The following is a 20,380-nucleotide window of genomic DNA, read 5'->3' on the forward strand; positions in this document are numbered from 1 at the left end:
GAACTGAGTGCCTAGGGTTTCTGAGAATTTACTCTAATTAGTGAGGAAGATCTGATACAAAGAAACTTGCATCACAGATAAAAGACCAACTGGGGCAAAACCAGAATGAGTCTTGCAGGAAAGAATGAGTAGAATTTGCACAATAGGAAAAGATAATTCAGACCCAGATCAAAAGTTTCTACCAGGGATTTTACCCTTGTCTAGATGGAAGGAGTGCCCTTGCCCTAACTCCTCAACACGTAAATATCTTCTTGCTAAAAAATGCAGCTGTGTTCTGGAACAGCTTAAGATGGTCCCTTACTTAAATTTGTTCCCTTGGAACAGTTGGCATTTGGTAAGACCCACTTCAAAGATTTTTAGACTAAAATTCTTTGATTCATGTTCTCTGGTATGCATCTTGATTCTCAATCATCTATTATTAATTCACATGGGAGGGAGGACCCAAAATTGTTTTTCAGAAAATCTAGGGCCTTCTCTCCCTCTAGTTTTTTGACTACCTCTGTGAGCAGCTGTGCACATGCTTTCCTTTTACTGTACAACTTTCACATTTTAATTTTTTAAAACTTTTAGATGTTCATTTTACCAGCAACATAAAATATACGTACTTCAGATACATTCAAGGAGTATAACCTTGAATTCACTTTTCGCTAATATTACCAAAAATCTCGTTCTATGAATGGAGGACAGTCAAGAGACATGCAGATCTTTATTTCTCTAAAGACTCTAAAATACATCCTTGGATTAGCCTAGACCTTCAGAGAGCCATCCACCTGGACCATGCTCTTTTTGCCTACCCACCACCCCTAAATCCTGTTTTTATTGTCACACTTTGGCTTTATGTCGTTAACCTATATTGAAGGACATTACAAGAAAAAGTTCAATGAAACTGGTTCTGTTGTATTTATTGTACAATGTTGTTGAGGATGTTTGGATATTTTTTATTTCATTAAATATCTCTTTCTTTATATGATCCCATGGAAAAAATTCCTGTCTGGCCTCTGCTATACTACCTCTGAAGCCCTTTGGGTTTTTATTTTTGGCCATCTCGAATAAGTTTCTTCTCTGAGTTGAAGGGTAGGAACTTAGATCCAAATTCCTGACTCCTGTCTTGAGTGTACACAAGTCTTTGCACTAAGCGTTTTGTTTCCTGACCTCACATCTGGCTTCAACTTGCTTTTTTATGTACATTTTCCCCAACTTCCTCATTTTCTCCTTGTTTTATTTTTGTTTTTTTTTTTCTGTATTATATATATTTTGTAATCTGCCTAATGTTTGTCTCTAAGTGTGAGTTCAAGGCTGTTTTCTGCCTCTCTCCCTCCCCATAAGTTGACCCTCAAGAATAAAAAGTGCTGGAAAGGATGACAGCAGAAGTCATCACCATGATCTTGGAATTAAATTGTATTTACTCTTTTTTCATCTGGCTTCTTGTACTTAGCATAACTATACTGAGATTCATTCATGTTGTTGTATGTATCAATAATTCATTTCTGTTTGTTGCTGAATGATATTCCGTTGTATGAATATACCCCAATTTGTTTATCCATTCACCTGATAATGGACATCTCTGTTTTAGTATCTGTGTCACAGATAGAATGTTTTTGGCTACTACAAATAAAGTTTCTATGAACAAGTCATTGTGTACAAGTCATTGTATGAATATACACTTTCATTTCTCTTGGGTAATTATTAATATAGCTACTCCAGCTTTCTTTTGGGTAGTGTTAGCATAGTATATCTTTTCCTATCATTTTAATTTTAACCTATTTGTGCCTTTATGCTTAAGTGTGTTTCTTGTAGGCAGCATACAGTGAGATTTCGCTTTTTATTCAATCTGACAATCCCTGCTTTTAATGGGATGTTTAGACTATTTATACTTATTGTGATTATTAAGGTGTTCAAATTTACATTTACCATCTTGCTATTTGTTTTCTATTTGTCTCATTTGTTCTTTGTTCCTCGTTTTCTGCTTTTTTTTAAAATGATTATTTTTTATAATTCCATTTCAATTCCTCTGTTAGCTTGTTGGCTATAACTCTTTGCTTTGCTCTTTTACTGTTTACTTTAGGGTATACAGTATGCATTTTTAATTTGTCACAGTTTACCTTCATTTGATGTTATGCCACTTCACATAAAGTCTAAGAACCTTAAACAGTATATTTCCATTTCTCCCCGTGGGCTTTGTGCTTTTGTTACCATACATTTACTTTTAAATGTATTATAAACTCCACACTACATTATTTTTACCTTTATTTAAGTAGTTAATTATCTTTTAAAGAGATTTAAATAACAAAAGTATCTTATGCGTTTTCCCAAGTAGCTGCCATTCTGGTGTGCCTCATTTCTTTGTATAGATCTAGATTTTCATTTGTATGATTTTCTTCCTGCCTGATCAACTTTCTTTAGCATTTCATGTATTATGAGTCTTCTGGTGATGAATTCTTGCAGCATTCTTATGTATGAAAAGGTCTTTATTTTACCTTCATGTTTGAATGCTATTTTTGCTGAGAAGACAATTCTAGACTGACAGTTCACTTCTTTTAGTACTATAAAGATGTTGATCCACTGTCTTTTGCATTATTTCTGATAAGAAATCTGCTGTCTTCTTTATCTTTATTCCTTCATATATAACACATCTTTTTTCTCTGACTAGTTTTAAGATTTTCTCTTGGTAACTGTTTTTGAGAATTTGATTATGTGTGTCTTTGTGTGGTTTTCTTCATGTTTTTTGTGCTTGAGGTTCCTTGATCTTCTTGGGTCTCTAGGATTTCAGTTTTTACCAAATTTGGAAATTTTGGAGCCATTATTTCTTCAAATATTTTTTCTATCCCCGTCTATCTTTCCTCTTTTTTTAGGTACACCAATTACATGTATATCAGGAGTGTGAGGTTGTCTTACAGCTCCCTGGTGATTTGTTCATTAAAATTTTCTTTTTCTTTTCTGTGCTTTAGTGTCTGTGTTGCAGATGGTTCCTACTACTACGTCTTCAGGTTCACTAACCATGTACTCTGCAACAGCAAATCTTCCACTCATCCCATCCAGTGTATCTTTCATATCTCACATTGTTGTTTTTATCTTTATAATTTTGATTTGGGTCTTTATTTTTATATCTTCAATGTCTCTAGTTAACATGTTCAATCTTTCCTCTAGCTTCTTGAACATATGGAATAGAGTTATATTAACTGTTTTAATGTCATTGTCTGCCAGTTCAAATATCTGTGCCAGTTCTGGGTCTGTTTGCTTGATTTATTATTCTCTGCATTATGAGTTCTGTTTTCCTGCTTCCTTGCTTGTCTGGTAATCGTTAATAGGAGGTCAGACATTGTGAATTTTACCTTGTTGGATGCTGGATATTTTTGTATTCCTGTAAATATTCTTGAGCTTGCTGTGGAATGAAGTTAAGTTACTTGGAAATAGTTTGATCATTTTGGGTCTCACCTTTAACACCTGTTTGTCAGGAATGGAGCAGTATTTAGTCAGGACTAATTACTCTCCACAGCTGAGGTGAGATCTTTCTGATGGTTCTACCAGGCATGCCATGAATTATGAAAATTAACAATCTGGCTGGTGAGAACCCACACTACTAACAGCCCTGTGTTATCACCAAGTGCTCTTCCTTTGACTTCTTTTGGGTGGTTTTTTCCCTTGGCCTTGGGTAGTTTTCTTACATGCATGTGCTGATGAATACTTGAGAGGGACCCTTTATAAATCTGCAGAATTTTTCTCCGTGCAGCTCTCGTCTCTCTAGTGCTGTGTTCGGTTAACTCTAGATATTTTGTTCTCCAAGGCCTCTTAGCAATATCTCCTCAACTCAGGGAGTTTAATGTCTTTTGTCTAGGTTTGCCCTCCATACACCCTGTCCTGGACACTCTCTCAAAGTAGTAAACTGGGACAATAGTAGGTTCCCATCTCTCAGGGATCATATCCTTCATAGCCTGATATCCGATAACGTAAAAACCACGGTTTCACATATTTAGTCCAGGATTTTATTTATTTCAGAAGGGAGGATAAATCCAATCCCTGTTACTGCATCTTGGTAAGAAGTTTCTAGTCATCCTTTCTTTGGGTTTAGGTTTTAGCTCTCTTTTTAATCGACTCTCTGAGGATTTTCCTTCCTTAAGTGCGTGGGTGGTTAGCATGGGATAACTCTGCTTTTGTCTCTGGAGGGAATAGGTATTTCCTTTTATAGCCTTTGCCTTGGATTAATGCTTCTTTAACTCTACTTACCATCAACTGGAAAGATGCTGAGGCTCAATATCAGCAAGTGTCCCTGGGAGCAAAGAGTCTTAGAGGCCACTCAGTTGCCTCTAAAACATGGCCTTCCTACCGAAGCACAAAAGGCAGCCTTGCGTTTCAGTCTAGCTCAGCAGGGAGCAGGGTTCCCAAATCAATCTGCCTCTTCCGATACCAACTGTGGGGTAAGGATTTGGATACTCAGAATTCTGGCCATAAATTTTTTCATCTCCTATGACTAATATGGTAAATCCATTTTGGAATAAAGTGGGAAGAAAGGAAGAAAGAATCTGCACTTAAATGCCAAAATTATACTTTCAATTATTTATACTTTGTTGTAAATGATTGTCTTAATGTTAATTGTATTTAGTTCTCTGCCCCTGGTGTACATTCAATTTTTCTCAATTAATCTTTATTATTTTAGAGTTTTAATTAAATATCCCCTCAATATCTGCTTATTTGTGAGTACTTGAACTTGGTGAGTCCAGATGATAATAATTATTGCTCAAACAGAATGTGCAGACAAGCTAAGCAGCTGCTTACAAGTGACTGGAGCCAGAAATATCCCTTTCTGCATATGTCATTATTCACACTAATAAATCTAAGTGTGCAGATACTTACTAGTCATGGAAATTGAACCTCCCCAAATTTAACAAATATCAAAATTTTATGCTTAAAATTCTAGTCTTGTTCATGGGAGTAATTAGCCTTTACCCAGAAAGAAATTTTCAAGCAATTTTTCTTCATATACTTTTATAATTTATGGCAAGAATATTTTACTGTATTGGAAAATGTCCTAATGAGAAAAAGGTTAACTTTTCTATGAGGCTATGACTTTAGGGTCAAATGACTAGTAATATTCAGTCTTACTTTCAAAAATAGGTAGTAACTAAAAATCAGTAGTGAGAAAAGCATTCCTTAGAAAACAGGCTGACAATAGATTTTCAAGTACTTGGGTGAATCACTGGAAGGCAGTGATTGAGAATGGTTCTTCTCCCATCCCCTTTCCTTGGGAACAGAGAAAATCAAGTCATTAGTCTACGACCACTCTACTAAGAGGAATTGTGATCCAGTTGGCAAGTCTTAGGAAGGTGGCATGGTGCAGCAGAAAGAGTACTACCAGATATTTTCATAGAAGCCCAGATCAGCCCTGAAAAGATGTGAGTTTTAAGAGATCATAGACCAAATTTACAACTCCCTGTTTGTTAAAATTCCTGCCAAAGAGTAAATTTTTTCATTCATTAAACAGATATGTTGTGAGATCCAATCAATTATCACGTACTGTGAAGCAAAAGGAGAAATGGCAAAGGTGAATGAAGTGAGCTTTGCCTCAAGGTGCACTCAAGTTGAGGGTCATCACAGTCATTCACCTGACACATCCCATGCACCTCATGTTTCTCCTTTGTGGCCTGTTTGCTGAAGGGCTTTGATGGGAAAGGGAAAATTATAGCTTTTATGAATATAACTCTGTTTGATTAATTGTACCTTATTGCATTTGACCTTCTTACTAATTAACAGTTTCTCCAGAGATAGGATTTGTGTCTAAGATTACTTTTCTAATCCTCCCCTTTCTTTCCCTTCCCACTGGAACCATCAGAGGAGTCTCCGCAAATAATACCAAGCAACACTTTCATAGGTTTCAATGACTCAAGCTCCTAGGATTCTTTATTGTGTCAGGTAACATCAGGTATCTCTACTAATTTTCTACTAATGTGATCTTCATCTGGTTTAGAATTACATATTCTTGGAGCAGAAACTGAAGGCCCACTGCACTTTTGCGATGTGCTTAAGTCTGAGTTTTAAAACTGTGTACGTTCCTACAATGGAATACTATTTGTCAGTAAAAACAATGAACTACTGATACATACAACATGGATAAATCTCAAATGTATTATTCTAAGTGAAAGAAGGCAGATTTACAAAGTTACATACCATATGATTTCATTTATGTGGCATTCTGGGAAATGCAAATCTCTGAGGATAGAAAATAGAACAATAGTTGCCAGGGGCCAAGAGTAGGAGAGGGGTGTTGACTATAAAGGGGCGGGAGGGGACTTGGGGGGACTGATGGTAATGTTCTATATGTTAATATAATGGTGGTTGCTATGTGCACTTGTCAAAATGTATAGAACTGTACACTAAAAGGGTAGATTTTATTCTACGTGAATTATACCTCAGTAAACCTGAGGTGGGGGGAGATTAAGTTCTAGGGCATGGCCAGTGTCCTTTAGGACCTATCACCTTGTGTCTATGTGTGTTAGAAAAATGCTTAGGGCTGTGAATGCATACAGGGATGCAATCTTTGGGGTAATATGTATTTATGCTAAAGGCAGAGGCTAATGGGATAAATTGCAGCTGTGACTTGAATTCTGAATGGGAACAATTATTTCCTAATGTTCTAACTGAAATTCTCTAATTATTAGAAAGACAGTGAAGTGGAGTAACTGAGGGCCTGGCTTCTGTGACCAAACTGCCTGAGTTTGAATCCCAGCCTCATCAGTCATTAACTGTGTGACCTTTGTCAACTTACCTATTAGAAAACTACATGTTGGTTTGTTTTCAGCTGCATCAGCCAGCCAGTGAAAGGATAAATAATTATGTTTGCCTTCCTATTTAAGGAAGTGAAGGGAAGCTATACTGCTTGAAGGTGAAGGATAAAAATGATGATAAGCTGATAAAGCTGATTATGTGCTAGGTACTCTTTTAAGGATTTTACATGTACGAATTATTTAATTCTCACAACAACCCTATGATAGGTGCTATTGTCATCCTTGACCTACAAACGAGAAAACTGAGGTGTGGCCTAGGAGGTAAGCTGCCAAAGTTCACACAATTAGTGACTAATGGGGCTGGGCTAGCCTCTTATCCACTCCACTCCGCTGCCTTTCTAATAATTAGAGAATAGTAGATCATTAGAAGATAATTGTTCCCATCCAGAATTCAAGTCAAGTTTAATTTCCAGGATCACTTGTAATAAATGAGGGGCAATGTTCTCCCCACCCAAATTCAAAGGGGGAAATCAGGCAGTGTTCATAAAGTTGCTCATCCCCAGCCATGTTATCTCAAACTACACAGGACTTCATTTTTGCCAGGGAAATGAAAGATAAGACAATATTTTGGAAAAAGAGGAAGCAATCTGTGGGAAGGCCAAAAGGCAGGTTATGTCACAATTTATTATGAGTGTCAGCTATTTACACACTGTCCCTACCCTTGACAATTCAGTTTCTTATTATGTGACTTTTTCATAGCTGCAACTTGTCCCCTTAGCCCCGTGTGTCCTAATATTACAGCAGTGTCTTCAAAATTGTGATCCAATAGCAGAGGTCTTGACTCTACTACACACAAAAAATCCTCAGCCATATGTTCCTCTTCTTGAATTTTAGTTAAGTGAAAATCTGTAGAAAATAAATTCATTTGGATATTGTTATTTATTTATATCCTATCCTGTTCCAATAAAAGATGTGGGGCATGGTATTTTTTCTGCAATATCCATAAACATACAAATTTTCAAAAATGTATATTTCTGCAGTCTCACAATGGATGATGCACTGACCAAAAATGCTCCATATTAGAATTCATATTGGATATCACTTTCATCTTCAACCTGCAATCTTTTCCCATTTTTCTTTGTCAAAGACTTCTGGAAATGTTATGCTAAAAATAACAGACTTTTAATGCGAGTAACAGGTTAACAAAATGAAAGTTGCTATAGAAACAGGATGCACACTTTAGAAAATGGAACTGCAGGGAGAAATGGTATTTATCGACTACAGTGAACTGGCTAAAGCTTATCAATATATATCCTATAGTTTGTTTCCGGTAGTTTGGTCGCTGCTGATAGCGATATTTCCTGATATTTTCCTGAGTTTTAAGAATGTTTGGGGGCCGGCCCCGTGGCGTAGCGGTTACGTTCGCACTTCCGCTTTGGCAGCCCAGGATTCAGCGGTTCGGATCCCGGGTGCAGACATGGCACCGCTTGGCAAGCCATGCTGTGGTAGGCGTCCCACATATAAAGTAGAGGAAGATGGGCAGGGATGTTAGCTCAGGGTCAGGCTTCCTCAGCAAAAAGAGGAGGACTGGCAGTAGTTAGCTCAGGGCTAATCTTTCTCAAAAAAAAGAAAAAAGAATATTTGCAATCAAGTCAAGAGGGGGGAAGAAAAAAATATGGCTACTTCATGAATTCCTGCACCACTCAGCATAAGCAGAAGTGGGTCTATTAGGGCAGGGCCCTCATGTCTCCTTAATGCTCTGTTTTATTTAGATGTCTTAACCATTAGTACTTGAAGGGTTGTCAGAATTATTCATGTCAACAGTGGGGAGTTTCCGAATCTCTAAGAATTATCATTTACATGGGGTTTGGTGCACTTGGTTTGCTCTGAGTAGTAAGCTGGCAGTGTACTTAAGCAAAGCTTTAATGATTGGATATTTCCTGCTTAACTGCATTATTAAGGAATATTTTATTTATTATTACTCTCCAACTGCAATTTTTGACTGAATGTTGCCATGGTTTGACCGTATTCTATTAAAGAGGAAAAAACAGCAGTTTTTATATGGCATGCACCACTCTGCTTTTATAGCCTGCAGTTTTCATGCAATAAATCCAGACACTTTACAATCATTAAGAATGTGTAAGAAGAGTTGCCTCCATAACATCCTCTCTTCAGACTTCTACCTGTGCTATAAAACAAGCCACCACACAAAACATACTTTCAGGCTCAGCTCTCTAAAAGCCAAAACCCTCTGTTGTAAATAAGTCATTTCTGGTAGGAAAGTCATAGGCCCTTTGTGTTGGATGTTTTGCTACCTTGGATCCAGATGGCTGTTGCTTCTTGCCTGCTAACTTCCTTCAAATTACAATTTGCCCTCTTTCTCAGCTCATTAATAATGAGCCTCTGGTAAATTCACAGGCCTTAAATGAGATGACTATATTGCAGGGGTTAGGACGTAGCTGATTTCTGCACTGAGGTTATGTAAGGCTCTAACTAGGCGGATTTTCCCCTCCCTTCATACGTCTGGAAAACTTTCCTCTGAGGCTTTTTGAGAGGATTGTGATGAGTGCTGCTCTGGAGTTCACTGAAGTCGCCCTGGGACTCCCTTACTCTCATCCTGTCTCCCCAGCACCTGGCTCCTCCTGTGTGAGAGAGTAGTGATGGTACCAAATGGGGCTGTTTGGGCTAGATAGACAGAGGAAAAGCAAATAGGCTTAGACTTACTTGCTTTCCTACTTGAGACTGCAATTTTCTCCAAGATATGGGAATGGCTTTCTGGAGAAAATGGAACCAAGATAGATCATGGTGATTTTCCAATCTATGGAATTCCAGACTTGCAACAGTGCAAATGGCCTTTCTTTCTTCCCTTGACCCCAAGAGGCAATCCTCACAATAGGAAAGGGTCAAGTTCAGAAGCATCAATATCTGATGAAGATTTGCCACATTGGAGCATAAGCACTGTTCATTGAGCCTTGACTATATGCTGGGCATTGTCACTTATCTCATGCTTAGCTCATTCCATTTTTACAACTGCCTTGTGAAGTAAGAATTATTCTTATAATGGTTAATCAATTTTTTTCAACCCATTTCTTTTGAATGCTGGTTCTCTTTCTTGTTGAACACAGAAAGAAGTCAGAACTACTGAATTCTCTTTTTCCTTCTATCATTTTTTAATGTTACATCTTCCTTGAGCAGGAATCCTAGTCTTTTCTTCTTCATAATGTTGCTCTGAAAATAATAATTTTAAAACTCTCTTTTTGGGGTGTTTATCTTTCGATTTAATTTTGGAGACAGTATGGTATAATAGCACAGAGGTCAGCAAACTTTATCTATAAAGAGCCAGATAGTAAATACTTTACGTTTTGCAAGCTATATGGTCTGTTTCAATGACTCAACTCTTCTGTGGTAGTATGCAAAAGCAGTGTAGATATTACGAAAAGGAATTGGCATGGCTTTGTTGCAATAAAACTTAATTTACAGAAACAAGAGGCCTGCCCATGAGTCTTAGTTTGCTGACCCCTGGATTAAAAAAAAAAAGGTGGCAGGAGATGGGGGCAAAGCAAAGGGATAATCTTCAATTAATTAATTTCTAGGACCACATTATTAGCTGTATGCCTTGGGCAAATTACTTTATTTCTTTAAGGCTTAGTTTCCTTATCTGTAAAACAAGGGTGATAGTTTCTTCATGGGATTATTGTGAGGATTAAAAGACAGAAACGTGTCCTCCTGGGCTTCTCCCCTCTTTCAGTTCGGTTAACACTGATTGTTTACAATATTCTAGGCACTTGTTTAAATGCTGATGATACAACCATAAGACAAGGCCCTTGTTTCCTGCACCACCTCCCAGGAGTTCAAGGAGCATTAATCCTGCCTCAGAGGATATAGGAAGACTTCAGATCAGAGGCATTCAAGGTCAGCCTTGAAGGACGAGTGGAATATTATAGACTGAGAAGCAAAACAAAGACATTCCAAGTAGAGATAACAGCTGGAGCAAAGAGAGAAAAGTTTTGTAGAATTATGCGGTATTTCAAGGAACTATGAAAAATAGTCCAATATAGCTAGAGAACATGATGGTGGATGCTGAGGTACAAAATAATAGAGCCTACCTGATGTCTATTTCCCCTGCTTCCTTACTCATAGGTCCATGCTTTTGTCCCGGGCAGAAAATGTACCCAGCTGAAAATATTCAATCTCTCTGTCTCCCTTGTAGCTAGAGGTAGCCATGTGACACAGTTCTAGTCAATGAGATGTAGGTAGAAGTCTCTGGTGATGAGGGCTCAGTGAGCCAAGGAGTCAAAAGAAAGATTTCTTGGATTCTCAAGTTCTGGTAGTAGTGCTCCTTTATTCAGAGAATAGCATGGGGACAGGACCCACAGGGAGTGAAGAGCTGCCAGCATGGGGACTGGACCCATGGGCAGTGAAGAGTTGCAGTGAGTTGAGGGTAGGGCTAAATTTATAAGGCATAGGTATGTGAATTATTTCTTTACAAGACAAAGGAAAGATTATGTAAAAATGTCATTAAAATGGTATCAGTGCAGGTGGGGTCTGGTTATCGGGTGGTCCTATAACTTTGGCTAGGAAGCAGGTCAGATCAAGTCAGGATGTCCTATGCTTCCTGGAGGATGATATAGATCAGTATGTAGGGCAGGACGCCTTGGGCTTCTCTCCCTGGGGCAGCCTTGATCAGCATCATCTGGGAAGGGCTTCTTTTTCTGAATAAATAGAAAACAACTATATAGGAGAAGGCTGTCTTATGATCTTGAAAGTGGATGCAACACTTGGAGATTCAGTAGCCCTTTCACAATCGTGAAAACAAAAGCCACATATTAACAGTGGCCAGGCAGAAAGACAAAAGGAATCTGTGTTCCCTGTGGCATTGCTTAGCCACCACACCGGCCCTAATGACCTATTTCCAAGTTGTGAAGAGTGTCAAACGTTATACTAACTGATATACAACGGAGTTGGAAGTGGTAAGAAAGATGCTGAAAAAGTAGATTAGGTTCAAATTGCGAAGAGTATCAAATGTTATACTATGGAGTTTAGACTCTTTCCTTAGACAAATGAGAAATACCAAGAGTTTTTATGCAAAGGAGAGATATAAAATGATTTATTTAATGGTAGACCATTAAGCTCTAAGTATATGCCAGGCACTATGGGGAACTACACAGACAAAACAAAACAAAACAAATAGACACACTAACAAATACAATTATTACAAATAAGGATGTCTTATGAAAGAAACAATTGGTTTTGCTAAAGATTAATCAGAGTGGCCTACTTTAGATGTGGTAGGAAGGCCTCTTAGGAGTGGTAACTATAGAGCTCAGACCTAAAAGATGAGAAGCTGGTCATGCAAATACTGATAAAAATAGCATTCTAAGCAGAAGGGCCAGCATTTGCAAAGGCCTGAAGCAGAAAAGAGTTTAGCAGCTTCTAAGAACTTTAAGAAGCTCATCGTGACTGGAGATTATTCCCCAAATCGGGAGTGGAAGGTTTGAGATGAGGTTGGAGAGATAGGCAGGGCCTTCTAGGTTATGGCAGGGAGTTTTAAATGAACAGGAAGCCATTGAGGGGTTTGAAGCAAGTGATATGATCCAAGTCATGATTTCAAAGAGTGTCCTTGATATCGTGTAGAAAATGGATTAGAAAGGAGCAGGAATAGAATGGTGTAGACCAGATAGCATTTGTTGTAGTAGTCTAGGTGGAAGATGATGGAGGGATAAGGGTTGCCTAGTCCAAGGTGTTGACTATGGGATGAAGAAATGTGGATACTTGAGGTACATTAGCATGACTTGCTGTGTAGATTGGATGTAGGAGGTTAGCGAAAAGGAGGAATCAAGGATGATTGTTTCTAAACTGAGCTTCTAGGTGGAGAGTGATACCATTTATTGGGATGCAGAGGATTGTGAGAGGGAATATATTTTGCATGAGAAAGTAATTGTTCTGTTTTAGGCATGTTAAGTTTGAGATGCTTATGAGACATCCAAGTGGAAACATCAAGTAGGCTGTTGGATATGTGGGATGTGTGAGTCTGAGATTCAGAGAATTCCTCTGGCTGGAGAAAAAATTATGACTCATCAGCAAAATTATAATATTTTAATCCAAGAGAATAGATGAGCTCACCTTGGAATATTGCATAAAGAAAGAGAAGATATGAGGTCTGTTTGGGAAAAGTAGGTGGAGAATGAGTTAGAGAGAAGAGAGACCAGGAACAGGAAAACCAGCTTAGAAATTGCTGTGTTGGTTTTGCGTGAGAAGTAAAGGAGGTCTGAAGTAGAGTAGGAGCAGTGGAAATGGAGAAAAAGGAATGGATTTAAGAAATAATTCACAGGAAGAATCCACAGAACTTGCAGCCTGATTGGCTGCAAGAGCGAGAAAGTTGAAGTCAGAGGTTGGTCTGCGATTCCCCCTTGCTTGCTTGACTGAATCTTGATGCTCTCAATCAGTCTGTAACACACAGAAGGAATAGACAGTTCCAGGGTGAGACAACAAATTTAATTTGGGTACTACGAGGGTGAACATCAGAGAGGCTTAAAGGCTGGGACTGCTGGGTAATGTTTCTGAAACATCACCTAAACCTTAAGCAAATGCTCGGGAATGGTCTGTAGTTGTTTTGAAGCTGATGGGAAGGTGGACAGTTTCCAGAAGAGTCTTGTGGGTTGTGGAGGACTTTTAGAAGGCTGTGAACCTGCATGAGAATAGCAAGGAGAATTTCTTGTGTTTAGTGAAACACTTGGTCCATGTTGGCTGTGTCATCCACAGCTGAACGTCCCTGTAGGGAGCTTTGGGGAGCTAGAATGCCTTCCCTCCACCTGGGGGTATTTTATAGATCTTCTACTTCATTTAACCATCTTCATAGAAACTTTACATTTCCAGCTGCATCTATTGTTGTCTTTCTGTGGATTATACCACTGATTCACAGTTCAAATAGAATTGCTGCAAAGTCCTTGGATCCTGATAGTTGAGTTGACAAGGAAAACTTGAGAAACCACAAAGATGTTAATAATAGAATGCTAAGACAAGTGGACCATCTTTGTTGAAAAAAAAGGAGAAGAAGAAGAAGTATGGCTAGGAATAAAGGAAGAAGTGTTTCAGTGAAGTATGTGAATTGTCTCCTTGATTCCACACAGCTTGGCATCCTGGAGTGAATACTGGAAATGGTCACAGTCATAATTTCCTGCTTACTTCTATTGGTTCAAGCCAAAGGGTCAAAGATACCTGAGGTACAGCAGAAAATGAGATTATGAAATCCAGTCTGGGTAGTAGCGGAGATTGAGACCAAAGCTGTTTGTCGGCGGAAATTGGACACTCCTGGCATTTTAGATTTGGACAGGGTAGAGTGAAGATTAAGTAGAGAAAATTCCTTGCCTTTTCTTTTAGATTTTGTCAGAGGCAGCAGATTTTTAGAACAATAAGAATTTAAGAAATAAGAAGTTTTAAACATGGGAGGAAGTGGTGGTAATGATGATAAAATTAAGTAATGCTCTATCTTCACTGACCTTACATGAAAAAGTAGATAAAGAATACCTGGGTCCACATTAGAGTTTTAATTATGAATAACTATGCTTTAAATTTTGTGTACTAAATCTTTCCCTTTGCTGTCAGCTCTGACCTTGGAGCTCTGTGATTTGTGCAATCTAATTGGGGTTTGAGAAATGTGTTCAAAGACAGCTACTCCAGAATAATTTTCTCTTTGGGTCAGGCATTCTTCAAGTGGAAATCACAAGTGTTTCAAAGAGGTATAAAACGTCCATTGATTAAGGTGTACAAGAACAAGAAGCAATTTCTTTTTGAAACTTCCGGGTGAAAGATAAATATTTGGCTGCATAGAGGCAGGCCAGGAGGTGTTGTTTTAAACATGATTGAGAAATAGATAGCTACGTGTCATCATTTTCAAGATAACTCACGGTTACTGAGTATTCTAATTGAAATGGCATGTGGCAATGCAACTAAAATGCTAAATAATTGACTTTATAATTATAGATATAATTTTGCTTAGGACAATCAAGCGTCCTAAACTAAAAAGGGGGAGGTTGGCCTCTCCAACGTTACAAATCTTGAGACTGCCAGAAGGGGACACATGTATATGTTTTCAGCAATCTCAGACCTAGGAAATAAGGAAGGATTTGACAAATACTCTTCCCTGATACTTTAGGGTAAGATGGAGAAATAACACAAAAGTATTTTTTTAAGTTGCACGAAGTGGAGAGAGTCTTAAAGAATAAGCGGACACTAGTGAGAAAAACAAATGTCAAAGTGAGTTAATAGAGGGTCAGGCACTCTCACACGGACGGCTTGTGCTAGTCTGCTCAGGCACTATAATAAAATACCACAGACTGAATGGCCTAAACAACAGACATTTATTTTCTCATGGTTCTAGAGGCTAGAAGTTCAAGCTCAAGATTCTGGCTGATTCAGGTTCTGGTGAGAAGTCTCTTCCAGGGTTGCAGACAGCCACCAGCAGGGAATCTAATGTCTTGGCTCCTGCTTTCTATAGGTATCTCCATAAGTTTTCATGTCCTTTGCCATTGAAGAAACTTTACATCTTCCATAACAGTGTCTGTTGGTGTCTTTCTGTCAATCACATCACTGTCCTGTTGTGACGACTGAGCAGGTGCCTTTTGAATTTTCTATGCCTTTCTTCCATCCTGCGGTGTTGTGTATTAGGCATTAGAAAATGTAGAAATGAAACCTAAATTGGCACCACTCTCCTGTATTTCCCTTTGGTTTTTTTCTCCTCCTTTTATCTTTTGGGCACATCAGAGGACCCCTGTGTAGTCACATGGCTTTCTTTAGATTCCTCCTTCTTTTTACTTCTCTTTAGTCTAATTCCTTATTACATTATAAGAATTTCGAGAACCTCTCATCTCTCTTGAATACTTTTTAGAAACCCTGATCATGAGATTGTAATCACATTCTATCTGACTTTTTAAGCATATGATATTCTAAAGTCTGGGGTACTTTTATTTATGTTGCCAACATTTCACTTTTACAAACTCCAAGATAACTTTCTTCCAAAGTTGCTGTCATATTCATTTTAAAAACTCTATTATTCTTGTTGGTAGGAATTAAGCCCAAAGTCAGAGTTCAGCTTGATATTCTCCTCTATGTGTGGATATGACGTTGTCAGTAAGAAAAGTCAAGAGTGTGTCAAATACTTAGTGGACTGAAAGGTCCTTGAGATGTAGGTTCCTTGCCTATAAACCAGATATAGAGACAGTATTAGGAAAGTATAGTCTATTTATGGAGTTGTAATTGCTGAAATGCTTTTTATTCTGTTTTTAACTTTTATATTTACATCATTTCAGACCTACAGAAAAGTTGCTACAATTACAAAGAACCCCCATATACCCTTCATCCGGATGCCCAAATACCCCACATTTCCTCTAAATTTGCAAACAATTTTAAATGAAAGACACAGGCAGAAACACAAGATGCTTCTAAGCTGTGCAAATGATGACCCCAAATATTACATCTCCCTCCATCACACAAACCCCTCACCTGCCGCACAGCCAGACCTTGGCAGCTTCCTAGTTGCTCCCTTCCGTTTAGATCACGCTGCATGTGTCTGTCACCCTCACTAGACATTGTCTTACCACTTGGATAGTAGCAACTGTCTGTTATCTATCTTGTAATCCTTAGCCTACTATTCAGTGCCCAGCACATTGTAGAACTAAGCTGTGGGTGTGGAATAATTTTATCCTTTCATAGGTTTGGGTTTGCTGTTGGTTTTGTTGTTTTAGCATTGGTTCCCTTCTGAAACAGATGGTCCCTTTCATACACAGTTCTTCCAGTAAATATAGACTTTTAGGCATATAAAGCCATAGCTGAGATTCTTATGTCCAGAATCCATGAGTTGGTGCCAGAGAATATGGGCATGGGAAACAATTTTGATTCAAGAAAGAGTAAGGGTGTTGACGGTGTTCAAGAGAGCCTTAAAAAAGCAGTTTGGCAAAGGACATAAAAGTTATAAAAATGTTCCAGATCGTTATGTGTTTCAATAGGGTAGTATTGCTGGTTAACTAAAAATTGAAGGTTTGCAGGGTTCAACAGTGAACTTTTAACCTAGTCAATACAGCTCAGATTGTGGAATGAAAGCTAGTTAGGTTCCACATGCAAATATTCAAGTCTAAAAATATTGGGAAATATAGTATAGCGCTGATGACATCATGTGCTAAAGAAGTGACTGGAACACAAATACGAATGCAAGAAAAAAAGAGAGATAACCATCCATTGTTTTAGTAAACATCTGTTATAATCATATCTTGCCATCATCTTTCAAAAGGCTTTTCTACATTTGAGGAAAACCCTATCTCATGAGTCCTGCCTCCACAATGTTGAAGTCTGAACTCAAATTCTCAGCATCCTTTAAAGCAAGCATGCAGTCATGTGACTTAGGCTCGGTGAATCAGACATATCTATAACAGACTTTAATTTGAAAATAAGCAAAAAAGGAAACAATCCAGGTATGGAGTTTCTGTTCGTGCCGGCCCAGATAGTAGCTAAGGCATTTGGCTTTCAAATGGCAGTGGGTTCTAGTGCTGCAAACTTGCGCTCCTGATGCAGAAGTAGCATTGTGGCTGGCAGCAGTAATGTTGAGTAGAGTCAAATTTTCGGCATTTAGTGGTTTTTCATCAGGCCAATTCTGGGATATGGTTTTGACCATTTCTCTAGGAGATAATTATTTGAGCTAACCCTTTGTCTTTACCTGTAATCTTTTTTACAGTTGAAACCACTAAATTAGATTTTGTTGTTTGCAACTACCTTATAAAATATTAGAAATATTCCCCACTTAATTCTTCGTCTAGGAGGCAAGTAATCAACAATGTTGAAGCTATCAAGAGAGAAGAAGTGGAAATACAGCCTTTAAGAAAAGTAAATACAGAAACTCAAATGGAATAAAGGCATTCTTGGATAGCTTATATTTCATTTGACTCCTCAGCTCTTACCTCACACCCACCTTGAATTCATAGTTGGCCTTTTATAGGAGTTCCCCAAACAGAACCAACTCTACAAAACATGATCAGAAGTGGGTATTATCTCTAAGGAATTCATGGACAGATAAAGGAAAGGTCTCATTTTACCGTCTTAAAATAGTACACATGTTCCCATTAGACATCTCTAGTGCTTTCCTAAAGTTCTTATCCGGGCGACAGAAAGGATAGAAGGGGTGGATTCTGATATCAGAAACAGGAATTTTTAACCATGTTTTAAATGTGGAGAATACCTTGAAAATACACTTCCCATGGAATGGGTACCATACACTTACAAATTCTTCTCTTTTAAAGATCTAAGCAAATCTCTTAAAATTCTATATCAATTTTCAGGGGTATTAAATATCTGGAAAATATTTTCTCTTCTTTTCATTTTTTAAATGGGGATATAGCCAACAATAACTGTAGAGTGAGGGTGAAGGGGAAAGTAGAAATTGTTCTTTGTTGTCTTTTTTTTTTTCAGTCTATGTCTTCTTGTGTTTGTGTGTGTGTGTTAGGGATAGAGAGGTTACATAGATATATTTAAGTGGCCATGGGCCAGCATGCTTTCTGTGAATTTTCCTGGCATTTCTCCCAATTATTTAAATGTTCCATGCTAATAGGCTTGCTCATCACAGCCCTCAGGAAGATCAGACCCGGGTCCTTTAGAAGAGCCAGAGAGTGTCTTTTTTTCCCCATAGCTGACTGCCTCTATTTGTTTTCATTAGTGGAAATGAAAACAAATGGAATCCCTAGGTGCCCCAGGCAGAAGGGATGCGGCGGCCCCCACTGCTGCTGCCTGCAGATTTCCAAGCTCATTCAGAAACCTTCCCAAGAGAGGAACGCTAGGGCTCTCCCCTTCAGAAGCTCAGGGCACATTATTCCGAACTATTTCAAAAGAGGAGAATCTCGGCCAATCAAAATGCAGCACTAATATTAGCTTATTTTCAACCCGAATGATAGCTCTGTAGAATAAAAGCCTCCTCAGATCTCACCATTTCTAGGCTGCTTGCTTCCTCAGCCCGCATTTAGCCGCCATCTTCAGAACACTGAATCTATGTTGCTGTCTTTGGAATTTTGCATGAACAAAGGATCTCATAAATAGCCGCAGTTAATTGTTGGAATTTATGTTTACAAAAGTTCCTTTCCTGTTTTGCAAACTCAGGCTCAGCTCTGCAGCTTTGAAAAGCTGCTTCCCCTCAGCAGATGTTCTGACACTCACTGGCTGTGTTCTTGTCTGCACTCATTTGTCTCACCCAGCTATCCACTTCCACAACACCAGATCGCCTGGAAGTGCAATTTCTTCTCTCCTCTGCACAGCCCCCTCCACTAGTGACTTACCCACTGCTTCACTCCACAAACCACAGCTACGGAGTTCTGCATCACCCTCTATATTGCAGTTATTTCTGCTTCTGTGGCTTTTCACAGTTGGACACTAAAGCCTTCATTTTTTTTCTGCTGACACCATCTCCCCATGCTTAAGCTTTTCTGTCACAGTGGGAGAAATGACCACTATAAAAATTCAGTCGGCCATCAAGAAAGTCTTAGAGTAATATTTGACCCTTTTCTCTCTTTTGTTTCTTTAATATGTAAAGTAATCACTATATGCTGTAGAAACATGTTTCCTCTAATCTTTATCACCTTATCCATTACTATAGTCAAATGCCTGGCCTTATCTCTAATCCAAGCGCTAGTAATAGTATCCTCACTGATCATCACATCTGGGGCCTTAAGTCAATAAATGTTTATTGATAGGCCAGGAAACATTTATTGAGAAGTTGCTTCTGGATGCAGACTCCCTTTTTGTCCATGTTCTCAGGCTTTTAGAGAAGTGTGAAGACCACACATTTTTTGTTTTACAGAATATCTCCTTTCCTATTTTCCTCCAAATGGTCATATGATCAGACCTCTCTTCCTCGAGGGGTCGATGTGGGGGTCAAAGATGGGAATGAAAAGAGGATGAGCAAACGATTCAAAGAGAGGGACTGAGACCTGTCACAGCTCTGTGATAGGTTAACAGCATCTGTGTGTCAGGGGAGTAAGTTTACATATAGCAGGTTGTGAAATTTGACAATGTGTAGTAAATCAAGTGTTTTCTTTGTTTACCGAACTGTCTTTAATATTCTGTGCCAACCAATGTGTTTGAGGCTGTGGGAGATATAAAGATGTGAAGATGCGGTTTCTTCCTCTCCTCATTTATTGCATATTCTCACTTAGATCAGGGCCTCTTTCTTCTTCAGCAACCACCTGCACAGATAAGCCTACAGCAGCTGCAGAAAGGGCAGAGAGTTAGGAGGGTAGATGGGGCTTCCCAAACCATACACTGAAGATGTCAACATCTGGTCTGATGTTCTGTGGCGTCTCACCATTGTCCCTCCCTCCGTGTATCTGAGTGGTTTTCAAAGCTTGGTATGCATTGGAATTACTGGGAAACATAAAAACTAAATATAACATCTAAAAATTGGTAAATTTTATGCTGTGTGTATTTTACCATAATTTAAAAATATGTGGTGGGTCTTCTATGTATCCTCAAGGAAGTGGAGCATAACTCTCCACTCCTTAAGTGTGGGCTGTGCATAGTAACTTTCCTCCAAAGAGGACAACATGGAAAGGGGGAAGAAAGTGTAACTTTACAGTGGAGAAACCCGACAAACACTATCTCAGTCAGATGATCAAGGACAACATCAA

At 38.6% G+C, this 20,380-nt stretch overlaps 1 long non-coding RNA gene across 2 annotated transcripts in view; it reads right to left on the minus strand.

Moving 5' to 3' along the window:
* Positions 1–15,060: 15,060 nt before the first annotated feature.
* Positions 15,061–20,380, minus strand: part of LOC138921819 (uncharacterized) — a 49,870-nt gene continuing 44,550 nt past the window's right edge. For both annotated transcript variants that reach the window (XR_011434688.1, XR_011434687.1), the window contains exons 3-5: positions 19,799–19,962; positions 17,669–17,729; positions 15,061–15,916 (exon numbers count right to left, since the gene is read on the minus strand). This is a non-coding gene — a long non-coding RNA (uncharacterized lncRNA). The remainder of the gene's footprint in view (positions 15,917–17,668; positions 17,730–19,798; positions 19,963–20,380) is intronic.

The sequence above is a fragment of the Equus caballus genome, chromosome X, assembly GCF_041296265.1.
Source record: "Equus caballus isolate H_3958 breed thoroughbred chromosome X, TB-T2T, whole genome shotgun sequence".
Classification (NCBI taxonomy): Eukaryota; Metazoa; Chordata; class Mammalia; order Perissodactyla; family Equidae; genus Equus; species Equus caballus.